The following is a 17,065-nucleotide window of genomic DNA, read 5'->3' on the forward strand; positions in this document are numbered from 1 at the left end:
GGAAGGGAAAGATAGTCACGAAGTCCAGTCCTCCCTTCCAGGACTATAAATTTTTTAATGCTTTTCATATACATATTATATTTATATGCCTTTTTCTTAGTTGCTGTTTCATAATAAAGTCCAGAATAGCTCTGGGAACAGAAATCAGAACTCTCTCAAGCTTATATGAATACAGACAGTTACAGCGATGTTTGAGCACACCACTGTTACATCCTATCCTGCTTTCAGTTGTCATAAATGCAGCAATCAGGAAAATGACCTAGAATGAAAAGTAATCTTCCCAAAAGCCCTCAGTCAGGTGCCAAGATACTCCAGAGGGCTTAGGATCCTCCCACAGCCTTAATTGTTCCTAATGGCTAGCTACAAGTGGCTACATGTTGACCACATTAGTGTCAGGCATTTCTCTAGTTAGAAAGTAGTTTTATGTCACTTTCAGAAGCATATAAATAATCACATAATCCAATTGCTGGGAGCCCACAAAACTTCAGCAGGTATTTGGTGCAAATAGTTGTCTACAAACAAAAATCTTGGGATACCTACAGGGTGCTTTGGCCTTCCCCTAAACCTCATTGTTCAGAAATGAGATATTTACTAAATGTTATCATCAAGCTGAATAACTTAGAAATATTAGTTACATGCTTATTTCAGAATGAAAAGTTGTACAAGGCAGTATTGGCAAGTTTTTTCTGAGAAGGATACTTTTCCTGCCTAAATAAGTACCATCCTGAAAATGTGCTTATGCACTACGTAGGCAACAAGCAATTTGTGGATGCTAATTTGTGCTAAGCTATCATTTGTAGGCACTGAAATTGCCTTGGAGTCATTTATTTTACAATAAATTATTTCTTTCATTCAACCTGCTGCAGGCACATAAAATAATCTACCTTTAAGAAGATACATCTTTCTTAATTTTCAATTTTACTGTACTTCCATTGAAGTTGGATGAAATCTTAAGCAATTAGGGATAAAAGAGTCTTCCTGTGGGAGTAAACTATATTTACACCCTCTATCAAGCCTTTTAACTGTACCAGAACAGTGTAGTATATTCAGAATCAGGTGTTCTTTTTGCCTACCGTTTTTTTGCTTGCTCTATCATATGATTCCGTTTTGCTTTTATGAAATTCTTGAAGGTTTGCTAGCTAGCAGGTCTGATTCTTCGGTGCTCTGTATTTTCCTGTTGATGCCTTCTGCTACCGTTCCAAATTCCTCACCCATTTATTGTGCAGGATAAGTTTGCCTTCCTAGGGCCAAATCAGACACAGAATGCAAGAAACATCTCTAAAGGAGGGGTAAACTGGTGTTTGAAAGTACCTGTCTCTCCTTGCAATTTAGAGCAAAAACCCATTAAATTTGCATAGACTAGACACCTAAATTATAGATAGCTGAAATTTGGTGAGATGAGTCCCACACTTGTAACATCTTTACAGCTCTTTAGCAATTATAAAAGGAATTGAAGTGAACATGAATGTAATGTAACACCTATCTTAAGAATCCTAAACATTGCCAAGATAGAGTAAAGAGATTTTGGTAAATATAAATATCCCTTAAACTGAGCAATCTTAGAACTGTCATAGGTTGCCTCAGTAAAATCAGTTCTAATAGTGGGAATCCCTTAGAGCTAACATCATTCTCCCTGCACCATCTTTTGATTGCTGGAGTCATGTGTGGACTGAGCTCTGAAATAAAATTCAGAGCTCAAGCTGCCTTGCACTCAAGCTGCTTTTATTTGCAAGAGAAAGGACCAGGGTTTTAAGATTAGGGGGGAAAATCTGTTTCAGTTAAAGAATAGTTATAATATAAGTACAAGCATGGAAAAAGCTAAGACTGGAGAAGAGACTAGGACTGGCCAGAGAGGATACAGGTTGTGACTTAGAACCACTGGAACACAGGGAACCATTTTGTGAAGAAGACTTTTGTTCGTGTCATTAAATTAAACATGCTACAAGCACACAAAGAGTAAAAAAAAAAGAATAAATAAAAATCTTTGTAAGTAACATAAAGATCCATCTTAAGATATAGTGAAAAATTAGTTCCTTTGTGGCCCAGTACCAAACTGTGGAAGGAAAAATCAAGTGGATTTTTCACTGTGACCAATTGATTAATAAATCTCAGGCCTGGCAGGCGAAGGTGAGGGAATAAGGTCTAGAGCTACTGATCTGCCACAAAGATTGTGCCAGAGGTTAGCCCTCTTTTGCCACTTATGACAAGGGAACTCCAGCTCAAGCACTTCCCCTGGCTGCAACAACAAGCTGTGTGCAAATGGAAATGAAACTGCATTCATTTTCTGCATCACCCTTCTCCAGAATCTGCTTGGGGAAATGCACCAGCCTGCCTATCTGCCTATGTGCAAAAACTGGCAGGGTAAACAGGCTAATCAGCTTCAACCATACCTTTTGCAGTTAGACTCTCTCGAGAATTGAACACACTTTCTCCATGCTGTTTCTTTTGAAAATAAGTACTCATATTACACAGACAATCTGCATTGAATTAGTAACAGCTCTGGGCACACACCAGCCCACCCGATTTAAGCAAGTCTGCTTGTCAACTTTATTTTTTTAACCCTGTTCAGTAACACGTGCGCCCTTGCAGCATTGCCTGGTGCTGCTCTCCTACGTTCTTTAGGCACTTTGGAATGGTATATCCACAATACAGCAGATTCAAGAAAGAAGTTAGTTAGCTCACTTAATTTTTATATCAGCACCAGATCTTCACCTCTTTCTTTGTCAGGTAGCAGAAGCTGAAAACTAACAAGACAAAATAGTAACTCGCCTGTGTTCATCCTTAGTAGAAACTATGAATCTTTGTTAGCCAAGGTCTCCATCCACAAAGATGGATGCCCAGGGTAAGAGATGCTGGGGGGGCAAGCAACATCCTCTGGCAGCAGAACAGCTCTCTTTCAGGACACCAGGACATCAGGAATGGGCGGGGGCACTGTCTCTATCAACAGGCATCCATGATCTTGCCTCTCAGTGTGTGGCCAAGCCTTTGCATGCCTCTGCCACAGCCCCCTGTTGCTGAGGAACAGGCGTTGTACGACCATTACATAAATGGGGAGAGAATTAAGTTAGACATAAACCCCTTTAACCTACAACCTCTTTCCTTAGCTCTTTTACCTTCTCTCCCTTCCTTTCCCCTGTCCTGGGAAACATCAGGTTTAGCAGTCTCATCTGTAATCTAGAGGTAGCAGAGTTTTACCTTCTCTGACAAAAGGTTAGAGGTGATTCTGCTGCAAGCAAACCCTGCCCAGGAAGGTATGTAATTGCAGTAGTTACTTCTTTTCTTCTGTGATGGAGACAAAACCCCGATCATTCCCTCCCTTTTTCACTAATCTATACGTGTTTGATTCAGTTGTAGTGCCTCCGTTCTGTATTCTTTTCAAATATTTCCTGGTAAGATTTAGGTGAATCCATACAGGAGAACAGCAATGCCTCAGGTGATTCCTGCAGTCTTGCTCCAAGGCCTATCTGTAGATAAAAGTGTGTGGCATGCTGGACTGTACAGTCCTGGTCCCTGACTGTTCCCATAAAGAACATACTGGGAAGCACATAATCCTCAAATTGAAAGCATATTTCCTCTGAAAGAAAATCCACGGCTCATGCGTAGATGGACCCCAGTTCAGTGTCCTCCCATTGTGGAGCTGGGCTGTGCACAGGATGAGTTCAGGTAATAGGGTTGAAGGCACACCACAGAACATGCCTGCAGGGTAAGCCATAAGGGTATATACACCTTACCTGTCAATGTAATCCCTGGTCATTTCCATCTCCATTCCTGATTTACTTAGGTGTCTTTTCAATCAACTGGGTCTTGAAAAACTCTTTCAGGAACACCTGGGTTATGTTGGGAGCCTTGACACTTAACTGAAGTGGCAGATCAGAAGGTAATTAGGCAATGGCTATTTCAATGCCTAGTTATCTTTGAGGCTGCAACTGTCAGTGTTCAGCAGTGTGATTTCTAATTTATTAATCACCCAAGTACGTATAAAAGTAAACTATATCAAGATATTTTATCAAGGTTTGTTCATATGCCATAATTACAATGACTTTCTGTTGCCATTAAATCCTTAAATAGAGTTTATTTTCAACAAGGTTGGTCTGTCTATATAATAATGTTTGACCGGCTGTTGTTACTGCAGCTGTACAATTTTGGAGAGTGATTACATTAGGCAGAGGGATACCTCTGTGCTCCGCTATGCTGAAAGGCAACTTTTATATTTATTTCCGCCCTACCCTGTTAATTTGTGTGCTTTGTTCTGATTGGAGAGTCTATATTGAATAAAATTAGAGTAATATGATTGAAAGAAGATGTTTATATTCCATCATCACTCAAAAATCTGAGTATATGTAAGAAAATAAAACAAGTCAGCCAATGAGTGGCAAAATGAGTCTCTCCCTTACTCTTCCTCCACTGAAGAGCCACAGCCCACTCTGGAGAGTATCAATGAAAAGCTCTAAATAGCAACTTGCGGTAAGACTGTAAGGATTACAAATATATCTTTGCTACTTTTATGTAATTATCTTAGGGAACAAATCTGCAGCAAAATTACAGCATGGGCTTGCAAACTGAGAACAAGCCTAGCAGGCATCCCGTGAGTGCTTATACAGGGCATAACAGATGCCCTTGCTACCAATTCTTCACTGTCAGTCATGCTAGCAACACTGAAGCTGTAGAAGGACTCCTTACCTGTGCTATTTTCATTTGTTATGGAGATATATCCCTTAGAAAGGAATCCAGAAAAGAGCAAAACTGAGTCATACTGAAGAACTGCTTATCTGATAAGAGCGTATAGGCAAAGCATCCTTTAGCCAAGATACCATGCACATTGAAATGGTTATGCACAGTAGCTGGTGATAGGAACACATTTGTGGGAGTGAGATAATGTATTACTTTCCCCAAAGTAGGCAGACTGCTTATTAAATTTAACTTGCCGTCTGTGTCTTCTGGCAATGCCAGTGACAAAACAAATTGCCTGGGCTTGGGCCATATTGGAACAAGAAATGAGATAAACAATAACATTAAAAAGTAATTCTCTGCAATGGCTTTTCTTTTTACTAAGTCATTCTAATGTACTATTCCATACATGTAAATTATATGTGATAGTCATAAAAAGGCTCTTACTTTGAATTACCTCTATTATTTGCTGGTCCTTTCAGACTGTTGATGTAACTGGAATACAGGCAAGCTAGCAAACCACAGTCATTTAAGGTGACTGGTGGATATGTCAGGTAAAAACCCCTGAGATCTTCAGCTTCTAGTGTAACCAGATTCAGGGAATAGTGCATCGTGGATATTCACACTACCAGAAGAGCACATACCAAAGCAAAATATATTAACAGTTAATCTTAACAAAGCATGAGCTAGAATGCAAACAACTCAAAAGAAGCATCAACAGCTTGTAGGAAAGTGTCACTTTGCAATCTAAAAACTTGTTCTGAAGTCCTTGGTCCCTGGAACAGTTTGTTTGTTTAACAAAATTCAGACAGTAGTAGGCTGCAAGGTGTCGTAAGAGGACTCATGGGACTGCACATATTGGTGTAGCTCTAACTGATGGACAAGATCCAGAAAGTGGGAATAAGCACCTAAATCCGAAATTGAACTTTAGATATGTAAGTCCAAAGCGACACGGTCCTTAAAGACCTACCTGCACACCATAAGCATCTGGCTTTTTTACTGTAGGTAGATGAAGTTTCTACACAAATGCTGTTGATGAGGGCCTTAAAGGGCTCATTATAGTAAGCATTTCTGAAAACATCTCATAGCTAATCATGAGATAAAATGTCTTCATATGAAAAGTACAACAACAGCTGCTGTTTCCTTTTAAAGTGCTGGGCCAGGGTATGGCTGGTATGTAGTGGCCTAGCTGCTACACCATTTGCACTTGCAATATGCAACCTGGCTTTATTTCCCTCCTCAGATTGAGTCAAGCCTACATCTACTATACTATCTAGCTCTATTAGTGGATGAAACTAGACACAACTCCTTCTCCCTTTCTATGCCTTTCCCCGTTATAGCAGCTATGGCAAGACTGTGGGGAGTAGAGCTCCAATTATTTTACCAGCCTAACTGCTTGAAGGAGACTATTACCATCCGGCAGAAATTAATAATGACATAACTGAACACAGGATGAAATTCTCTCTCACCTTCCCCTTCCCAAGCCATTGGTGTCAGAAAAGCGTTAGGGTAGCTTGGGACTCATCAAAGTAGTGCTGCATCTGGCAATTCAGCTTAGCATTTGTAATCAGACTCACGACCCCACTCTTCATGCCTGAACACAACAGGCTTTGCCATTTGTGCAGTTAGTGACACTAGTCCAAGGGGGTGGATAATCAGCAGTCTGGAAAATAAGGCTTGATGTCTGTTTTATACTCATTTTTCATCAGTACAAATGACTGGACAAGTGCCAAATGTAAGGCATTAGATCCATATAGGTGTTAAATAAACAGCAAATAGTCCCCACTTTATTTCCAAGTATAGTTAGTTTGATCAGCAGAAGAAACTTCAACAGAGCTGATAGCTAGTAACACATCAAAATCAAAACTATTTCTATGAAACATAAAATTCATGCATTTCCATAGTGTCTGAAGTTCAATAATATTCAGTACTGATATAATTTATATTAAATATAAAAATTATAGATATTGAATGTTTTTCCTCAGCAATTGGAATATAGTATTGGTAACTTAAATCAATATTTAATTGAATTATAACACAACGATTAGATCATATGACAGCCATGTACTTACTTGTCAGTCAGCTGTAACTTGTGTTAATAAGATTCACTGAGCTCATTATCTTTTGTAGACTGTTAATTTCTGAAAAAAGACCTGTGAACAGAAAGGATGTTGTCTTGTTAAGCAAATGCCAGATTGTTATTGAACACTCCACAGGAATAATGAAAAGAAATAATTTCCAGAGAGGATCTGAAATTACTTGGTTGACCTTTACGATTTCTACTCCTTAATACAGATAAGATCAGAAATGGAAAAATCTCCTGATCCAGGGGTTATTAAAAGCCTATGTAAAGCTTTTCATAGGATGAAGGATAGAACTTGTCTAGGAAAATGCCCATGAAATATGGATTTTTGGATTTTTAATGAATCAAACCCACCTTGACAATAATCCTATATCATCTTATGGCCACCCAATAATGCGCATGAAGTGCCTTAAGACACAGGACCAAAAAAAAAAACTACCTGAATCATGCAGTCCAGATTGTTATTATATATGTAACTGCACAATAGACATATCCTCCAGTGGATACTGTAAACTTTTATTTTCTGCCCTCCACATGCCACAGCGAACAAACAGCACTTACCATCCTTACACACTTAAATTTTAGCACAGTTTTAGTCTAGTTTTCCAGAAGTCCAAAAATCTTAAAATATGCCAAAGAAGACTAGCAGATGTGACTGAGTATATCAGCAATGTCTTAGGTGCTTATGATATCAGAGAAGCAAGAATACCCAGAAAATTCAGACATGAATTACAACTTATGCTACTGAATTAAAAAAAAAAAAAAAGTTCCTAAGAATCTGACCTTGGGAAAATAACTTCATTCTAACATCCAGCAATATGTTCAACTCTGAGTGCTGGAAGGACACATAGAGTGTGTCCTACGTGTCTTAAGAAACTAGAGTTTCTCAGTATAATGAGGAGCTTTATATCACTCCACCCAGAACCCAGTTTTGTGGCTGGTCCCCCATGCATTACAAGAAGGAAAACAAGCTGAGGAGAAGGGGAAAATATTTTTTTTTCATTGTTTACATGTATAAGTGTAAGCTGAAGTGTATAGTTAATTACATTCAATATAAATACATGACTAAAAATTGTTGATTACATTTCCTTTCACAGAATCACAGAATCACAGAATGATTGAAATTGGAAGGGACCTCTGGAGATCATCTAGTCCAACCCCCCTGCTCAAGCAGGGTCCTCTAGAGCATATTGCCCAGGATCACGTCCAGGCGGGTTTTGAATATCTCCAGTGAAGGAGACTCCACTGCCTCTCTGGGCAACCTGTTCCAGTGCTCTGTCACCCATTTCAACTCCATTTCAAGGATGCCAGAAAGTCTCATCTTGCAAATGTTTATTTCAAACACCAGAATTGCCTATCTTCTGTCATATAGTCCTTTGCATAAATTTATCAAGATTCACCTTTGAAGAATTTAGGTCTTTGTCCCCACCACTCTCCTTGAAAGGCTACTAAAAAATTGCAGATATCTTATAAGAGTTGTTCTTATTTCCATGACCAACCTCCTGACCAATTTTATAGTCTTTTTTTTCCCCTTTCTCTCACTTTTAAAATTGTTAGTTTTACAAAAATTCTTGTACTTGATCTGCAAATAACTTGACCTTTCATTTTTTTCCATATCATTTTATCCTATTTCTGTTACTCTAGCATATAAGCAAGCTCTGTTTTTAGGGTGGTCTACCAGATTGTACCAAGCACGAAAAGCAGGCCATCATTTTGGTGCCCAGCTACCCTCTTCTCATGCTGTCTTCTCCATCCACTGGATAGAGCATTCCCTCCAGTGTTGAGAACTCTCTCCCCTTCTTCAGCTTATAAGCATTCACCTATTCCTCAATTAGTTACTAACTACAATATTAAAAAGTGTTGGCCCTAAAATCTTTCTTCTTTAAAATATCTCTATATTCTAATAACTCCTCAGCACAATCACTGAAGGCTACTCTAGAAATAGTTCTCTATCATCCTTTTGATTCTTATGCTACACTTCGTGTCTACCTTAATCGGAATAGTTATGGGGCAATCCCATGTGAAATGCTTCTATCATACCTAACAAGCTACCTTACGCTATTTCCTTTGTCAAAAAAGTCAGTCATCTTAACAGAAATGTTACTAAGTCAATGGTCACAGGCAGCTTTAGGACAGTTTCAAATTTCAAGAGCAGATAATTTCTGCTTCAAACCTGTCTTAGTTCTGAATGCCTCCCCAAATTGGACAAATAAATCTGACTGCAATAACTTTCTGCCACCAAGACCTCCTTGGTCTCTTAAACTGCAAATCAAAGTCAATCTCAAGCAGAAGAATGAAAGTTGTATGCAATCTGCATTCTCCCTTTCCTCTGCTTCCTCAAGGCTAAGAAACATAGATAGGAGAGTCTAGGAGGAGTTTGCCAGTCATTTAAATAAGTGTTCTGGTAATAGTATCAACAAGTACTTTTTATGTGCAATATTCTTTAAAAGAGACAAATAAAAAAAGTTGTGCTTAAGAGATAAATAATAGATATATAACTATGAGGTAATAAAGCAGTAAGCATTGATACTGCAATTTTTTTCCAATGATACAAAAACAAATATCAAAATACCATAAATATCAAATTAAACTTTTTTGACAACAGGTTTTCAAGATCTGTGGTCTTTATGGCTTAACCTCTTTTGACCAGCAAGCTTAATCTCACTAAGAGACTTCATTCTATAGGGACTGAAGTGTCTCTGGGATCATGAGAAATTCCTGCTGCTCTCTCAGTAACCCTGAATTACAGAGTGTCCCTCACCTAAGCACCTCCTTGGACCTAGAGCAACCACCACTCCATCGTACGCACTGACTCCACACACACATAAAGCACCTCCACCCTCCCCTCACTGGTCTATAAAAAGACCACATGGTGGAAAAGTGCAGCAGGGATAACTTAGCTTTGGGGATCTCCCTCACCGTACTGCTACAGTAAAGAAGCTGAGCTCATAGTACAGCTCCAGATGTGGAGAGCAAATGTGAATATCCAGATGTAACACCAGCAGCAATGTTGGTTTCGCTAGAACTCATGATAGTAGCAGGTTGTCTTTATACTGTCCATCATTGTCCAATACATAAGTAGTCCTTATAGCTCTGAGATAAAAACCTTAAAGCAATCACTCCCAGCTCCAGGACCCTCAGGATTTCTACCTTAAAATCATGTAAAGCCTGTGACTGTATTTTTAGCTAATAGTATTCAATGGCTGTTATTATGTCTTTAAAGCAGGTGAGGATCCAGCCAGACTTACAGTGACCATCTACAGTGACCATTTGTTGCTGAGTGGTTTTTTATTATTGTTTTAAAGATTATTCTTTCTTTATGATTGTTCTTGGACTCACATGAGCTTTTTCTGATGTAAGTAAAATAAAAGACTTTTTTTTCTGGAAACAGCTGCTCCTTTCTCTGCTTTAAGGAGTCTCAGTTTTGACTATGTCTGTTTCTCATACTTCACTGAGAAATTCTCAGTGCCTTCAGGGATGGGAGCTAATGCTAAATATTTCCTGTAGAAATAAAGTCTGTTGCATTTGTGTACATACTAAGTCTCATATTAGTTTTTCCTGTAGGAATAGGAGGAGGATCGGCTAGGTAACGCTAAATATAAACATGTTACACCACTGAGTCAGCAAAGCTCCCTCCAGATTGGAATTCACACAGCCACTTCAGCCCAACTTTGTGCCCCAGTTAAGTTAGCCGTAATCCAACTATACTGCTGCTGGAGGGAGAGCTAGGTTGTCTGCTTTGCTCAGCCAGGCCGGTCTATGAGCTTGGGTGGGAGGAAAGAAGCAAATCTCTCTCCACGCGTCTCACCACAGTAAAAACTTTGGACAGTGAAATAATAAACTAAGTTACTGTATACATTTATTATTACCGTACCTTTTGTTCTTTGTTACCCATAACCTATGGAAAATAAGAAGTGTGAATAATTCTCTTCTTTAGAAAGGGTGAACTAAAGTGTAAAAAGACTGTCTCATTACAGACCCAGTGGTACCAACTTTGCTTACCTTCCTACTCCTATTATTTTCCATTAATATATACTTTGTTACTTTTACGACTGATGCCTCAACTATAAGTTGGTAGAACGTTATCCACTGGTCTTTCCTAATGAAGAATCACCTGCTGTGTTTAAGCACGATTTTCTGATGCTTGCCAACATCTATGATATGCATTACTGCAAACTGTTGCAGTGTATTGAAGTACTTTCACCCGATTCCCAAGTTTGCCTCAGGATGTGCAGTTCCACATACTGGTTTTGTGTCATTTAATGGGTTATCACTCTGAGTTCCATATGTCTTTCTGTACCAGATCTTTTTTTCTAGAACTCCTGACTGTAGAAAGTGCACAGTGACAAAGCTACTCACAGCAAGCTTCAGTGTGCAATGTCTGAATTCTCTTACCTGGCAATTCATAATTTGCAATTGAGTTTAGGACTGGTAAATTTTGCATCCTCCAATATGCTTTCTTAAAGTGTATTTCCTATCATAACCATAACCTTATCAAGGCCTCTATAAATTACTGGAATTGCAAAGTGCGTTCTTCAACTTCCAATTATTCACAGACTCTTCTATATTTTCAATCGGTTTGTGTACGTCTTGATAAGAAACTTCTCTCTCAGATGCTTCATAGAGTACAGTAGCCTTCAGATTATAATGCATTTTCACAGGTGCCCTCTTATCGCTAAGTTAACTGAAGACAATGAGAACATCAGGTGCTTCAGGACAAGATATTTTTAGAAATAGGGTTGAACGCCTTTCCTGTACCTTTCGATGCAAATGGAAATACTATTGAAATCCTTTTTCAATTTCACATTTGCAGAGAGTATCAACTCTGCAAAAGATTTTAATTGCTCTGTTCTTCTAATCAGGGTATATTCTTAGTTTCTTTACCTTCAACACTGTGTGGTGTTCAGAAACCACTAAGACATGGGAAGTGTGAGCTCTCACTGATCCGGCTCTCGTGTACCATGACCCTCTGCATACAAAAGCAGCTGGCTCCAAGCAGCTCGGACCACCTGTAAGGATAGTCCACCTGAAGTGAGAACAGGAGTGGTAGACCAGCATCCCTTGGGAGTATCTGTAGAAAGGGGACAGTGAGGAGTCTACCTACCATAGCAGCCCAGTTCTCCCTTGTCAAAATGCTGATCTGCAGACTCAGTCTCCTCTATAATAGCTTACAAGCTTACTTACAAATTGAAGTTGTGTTCTTTCCACGATTCCTGTTCCAGATCTGCTCTCCTGAATCTGCTAGTGATGTCCATTAACATCAGACTGCTGCCAGGGTGATGTCTGTGGAACGCTGATAGGTCCATATTCACCTTACAGTACTTTAGATTCTACCTTAAGCACTTACTTTAGGAGCGTAATTACTCTAGGATGCCCCTATAGAGAATGGGGAAAGCCACTCTGGTTTCAGGTGATCTGAATTGCCCTTTGCACCTCCTCTGTCCATGCACAGAAAGGGGAGCCCATAAAGACTGGGATTCTAATTTAGAAACCTCTTTAGGATGGATGTATCTGGGTCTGAGAGTAAAGCTAGGGCTTAGGGACGTAATGTTCCTGCTGTCTCTGGATCTGGGAATAGGGACACTGTCGCCAGCCTAGAAACATCCCATAAGAGCAGAATTTTAGAGAAGTAAACCACAAAGAGCTACCTAGTCTCTGCAGAATACCTGTTTATCTGATCACATTTGGGAAGATTTTCAGAAGAAAAACAAAAGGTGCATCTATATTACGCCTTTCTATTTCTGCTCGAAAATTCAGAGATGCTGCTGACCTATTTGACATATACTCCTTCACTTTCCTTATAAGAAATGGCTCGATCATTATAACTGCTTTTTCACTAGAAATTCACCTGCTTTCACCCATTTTTTAAAGTATCAATTTTGTTAATATTTGGAACAGTTAAAAAGTGATTGAAAACACGCATTGACCTTAATGAAGCATAATAATATTAGTAAAGTTCTTCATATACTCAATGTAAATAAGTTTAGAAACTCAGTCTATACATACAAAGCATTACTTGCAGCAAAATAAAGATCAAAACTCGTCAAATAAATCAACAATTTAAAATTTTCTTTAGAAGTCCTTAGACTAATCTGCATACATCTGTTCTTCTAAGCCCACCTGAACAGTATAGTCTGTATTTATAATGAGTAAATTATACTAAATTAATTAAATATTTCCGCTTCAGCACTGTGAATTGAAACAATGTAAATTCAAAGATTTTTCAGTATTGAAGAGAACATATTCTCTTTGGTTTAACTAGCTATTTTTAATTGGCACAAAGAATATTCTTTGCATTTTATAACAAGAATGCCTTTTAGACATTATTCTTTATAGCGTAAAAGGGAAACATATTACTTACTATTGCAGTAATAATTCAACTTTGCTATATTTTTCTTTACAAATTCCCAGGTGATTTGGGGGTATTTAGTCAGGTCACTGTAACAATCTATCCTAAGTCAGGTCAGCAAGTTGCCTGGCAACGATGTTCAGGATTGACAAAGGCAGGCTACCTTCCTGTTTTTTTACCTCCCCCTTTAAAATCAATATGACAAGCTTGATATTGGTGATGTGAGATTAGCTGAGAAAACGCATGAAATTGCTGGAAAAGTCCATTGCTCAAGATATTCAATTTAGAAGGCGAGGTCCAGGCACATCACTCTCTTACAGCTGTGTCATTATGGTTTTCCCTACCAGCAGCATTTGTTAAAGTGTTATTTACAAAGATGCTGTTTCATTTAGTGCATGTGCTTCATCTCAGCACTGGCTTGCCTTTTTTTCTTCTTTTTTTCTTTTCTTTTTTTTTTTGAAGCAGTTCGTCTGCTAAGTAAGAAGTGATCAGCTCGTGTTTCATGACAGTATCATTATATGTTTTGCGCCGAGCAGTTGAGTTTGGCATTGTTAGGAGGAGAAATTGATTGCGGAGCAAGGTGTTTCTGATGCAGTGCTGTTTATTTTCAAGAATATACAAACCCTTCTTTCCTCAACACAGCAAAATGCAAGAGAAAGTGTTTGTTCACTAATCCAAATCCCCTTTTCAGCCATACATCTTTCTACTTTTCTCAGTCGCTTTCTCAGTCACTGAAGCAAGTTCAGCGCTAGCACCTCGTGCTTGCGTCTAGCAGTCAGGTCTTCATCCTCTGTTTCAAGCTTCCTTAGTCTCGCTGCTGTTTTCAATGTAAACATACAAGATACCACTAAACAATGACCAAAAAAAAAAAAATCCTGTCAATTTGAAATGATTCATGCCTGCATTCAAAATCAATACTGCTATTCGAGCATGCTGGCATATGTCGTTTTGGGCACCAGAGTTAGAAATAAATCATGGCCTAAACTAAAGTACTAGCGGAGCTGCTGGCCACCTCGGCGTCAGCCACGCAGCTCATCTCTAATCACAGAGCCGCCGTGGCCCTGACAAGTAAGGGCAGCTGCAACTGCCTTCATGTATAATGAGACATGACCTTGAATATCTTTACCCCCAAACCATGGTGGAGTTATTCTAAATTGGTTTTATTTCAGGAAAATAGCAGGAGATAAGGTCAGCTCCATGTACAAGTGTAAGAAAACTAAAGGGTGGCACGAAACATATCAGAGTGCTGCCATTTTTTAAAAGGGTTACTCTCCATTCTTCTTCCTCAAGTTTAAAATTTTAGTGGCAGGGGAACAGACATGATTATTGAATTTCACATCTATAATCTCACACTCCCATAATTAGGTTAGAAATTGCAACTGTCAGGATTTATTATCAGGATTATATAGGTTACTATAGAAGGGAGAATGAGGGATAATACAATCATAATTTTAACAAAAATGAGTTATAGTGTCTAGGTATTTGCTGAATTGCCCAGTAATAGGCACATAGGCTGCTTATGTATGAACTATTAACTGCTTACTGCTTGCTTGTATGATTGGTTACTTTAGTCATTAGACATTTTTTCTGCTATATAGTTTGACAAATGAGTCTTGTGAGATAGGAGAGGGATGAAAAAGAAGGCATCAATAGTGAAGTCCTCATTTTTAATGCACCATTACCCAAGTCTGCAGGTAAAGATGGGCATAGACTTGCTTCTAATATCTTGTACAAACAAAAAACTTTTGCGAAAGCTTTTGAGTATTAACAAAGAGATATAAATATAGTCCATACGAAAAGCCATTTAGATTTCTAATCAGTTTTTTTTAAGGTTTTAAGTAGCTAAGCTGAACCCAAAGCTTATATACATATCCTTTTTTTTGATAGAAAAGTATATTTGTTTATGTTCAAATAGTAGCTGTGCTTATATCTGGCTGTCAAAAACTTTTACATTTCACTCACCTTCTGAGAGACATGCAGTGCATTTTTTCAAAATTCTGACATAGTACAGCTGCCCATGCAGAAAACTTGATTTCTAGGTTAGCTTGCTTTTTGCAAACAGCAGGGGAAAAAAAAAAGAAACAAATAACTCCAGGAGCCTTCATGAGGTTCTTCTTTCTGACTTTTCTAAGTGGAGTACCCAAGATAAAGATATCTGCTCTCCCAATAAGTCTCCCTTCTCCAAGTTCTGTCTGACTTAGCCCAAATTCTTCTGAGCATTGAGTAGAGTAAAGAAGTAAACAAACAGAGAAGTAATGAAGTTGAGTAAAGAGCCCTAACTGGTCTAAGTTAACTCAGTTGCCTATACAGTGTAATGAAATGCATTATATTTGGATGTTTCTGCTGCAAAAATATTTATTTTTATAGACATAGAACAACAATAGCATTATATGCATGGACCATTGCATCTTTTTTTTTTTTTTAATTCGCACAAGGAAAAAATGAACCATGCTAGACACCAGTTTAGATGCAAACTTGTTTTATAAATGTGTTCAAATATGAAAATTTTATAGTGCTCAGTGTGTTTAGTCCAGTGAGCTTAACTGATTTAGCTAGAATTATTCCCCGGTGTGAAAAGTATAGTGACAAAATATAGAATAATAGTGAAGACCAGAAGTTGTTCCCACATCTCTACTCACTAGAAAGGGAAATCTGTCTTGACAAAAAATGAGAATAAAATGACTTAAACATTTGGAACATTGAACACTTCTTTTTTTCTAAATATATCTACTGACATTTTGAATGCCCTCATTAGCCAAATTCAGCGCATTGTAGAATTTGTTGCAATCTTGCACATGACAAAATGAAACTGAAACAGTAAAAACAGTCACTCCTCCTTCTAGAAACTATGTACCAAAACATCAAACATACATATAAAATTAAAATTAGAAAGGGGAGTACTCTTGCAAAACTAAATATAGTCTCACACAATTGAATACGCAGTGTTTGGTGATTAGGGTTGAAGCCCTTTCACAATGACTACGGTAAAAAAGTGTATGAGCTGTAATCATAGCTTTTCCTTTGATCTTTAATCTAAATGAAAGATTTCATGAAGGTCTCACAATAACCACTGAAAGTGAGAACATTCAGGTTCTAGTAAGTGAAGACAGACAGTTTATGGCTTATGCATGAAATACAAGGGGAAAAATCGTGATCCATGCTAGCACTAAAACTACATCCATGGAGTCACTTAGTTTCCTATGAAGTAGCAGGTGTAGTACACAGTAAACTTTCATTTATAGAGAACATTACCCTTTTAAACATAATATTCTGTTCTCATATGGCAGATAGAACTTTTATCAGTTTTCCATTTAATTCTTCCTTGTGTTATTAATTGAAAACGCAGAGGTATCAGCGGCATATCATGGTAAATTAATAGGTATAGATAACATCTTCTATAAATATTCATCACACCTCATTATTGCAAATTAATGAGTAAGATTTTAAAATTAAGGGTAGTCACATTTGGAGATATGTATCACTTTTCCTGCACATGAGACATAAGAAATAAATTATGCTCCAAAGCAACGTTCTAGTTCACTCCAAGGGTGGCCCTGAGAGTCCAACAGTTTATTCTAAGTGGGACAAGCAGATTGACTGGAAAGCAAAGACAGGACTACTTTTTGGCTTTAGCTATGATAGACAACTGTCCAGAAAGTTCATTTTTTACAATTGAATCATGTCTTGCATTACTACATCTTATATTCAAATAATTCTGCTCCAGTGTCTGCTCCGACTGCATCCCTACCACTCTGCAGAAGTGGCCCGAAGGATGTACCCAGGGTCATGTCTGCTACTTGTTCGCATTCGATCAGCTCAGTTAAGATATTCAGCAAGGTAATCACAAGTCACCAGGTTTTTGAAAGTACACCCAGGACACACTTATCTGTCCTGCATATGGGACATAGTAATTTGTGTCTCATCTAGCAGCCCCTGTCTACGTTCTCTGCAACGGTAAGTGGTAA

The sequence above is a fragment of the Struthio camelus genome, chromosome 3, assembly GCF_040807025.1.
Source record: "Struthio camelus isolate bStrCam1 chromosome 3, bStrCam1.hap1, whole genome shotgun sequence".
NCBI lineage: Eukaryota > Metazoa > Chordata > Aves > Struthioniformes > Struthionidae > Struthio > Struthio camelus.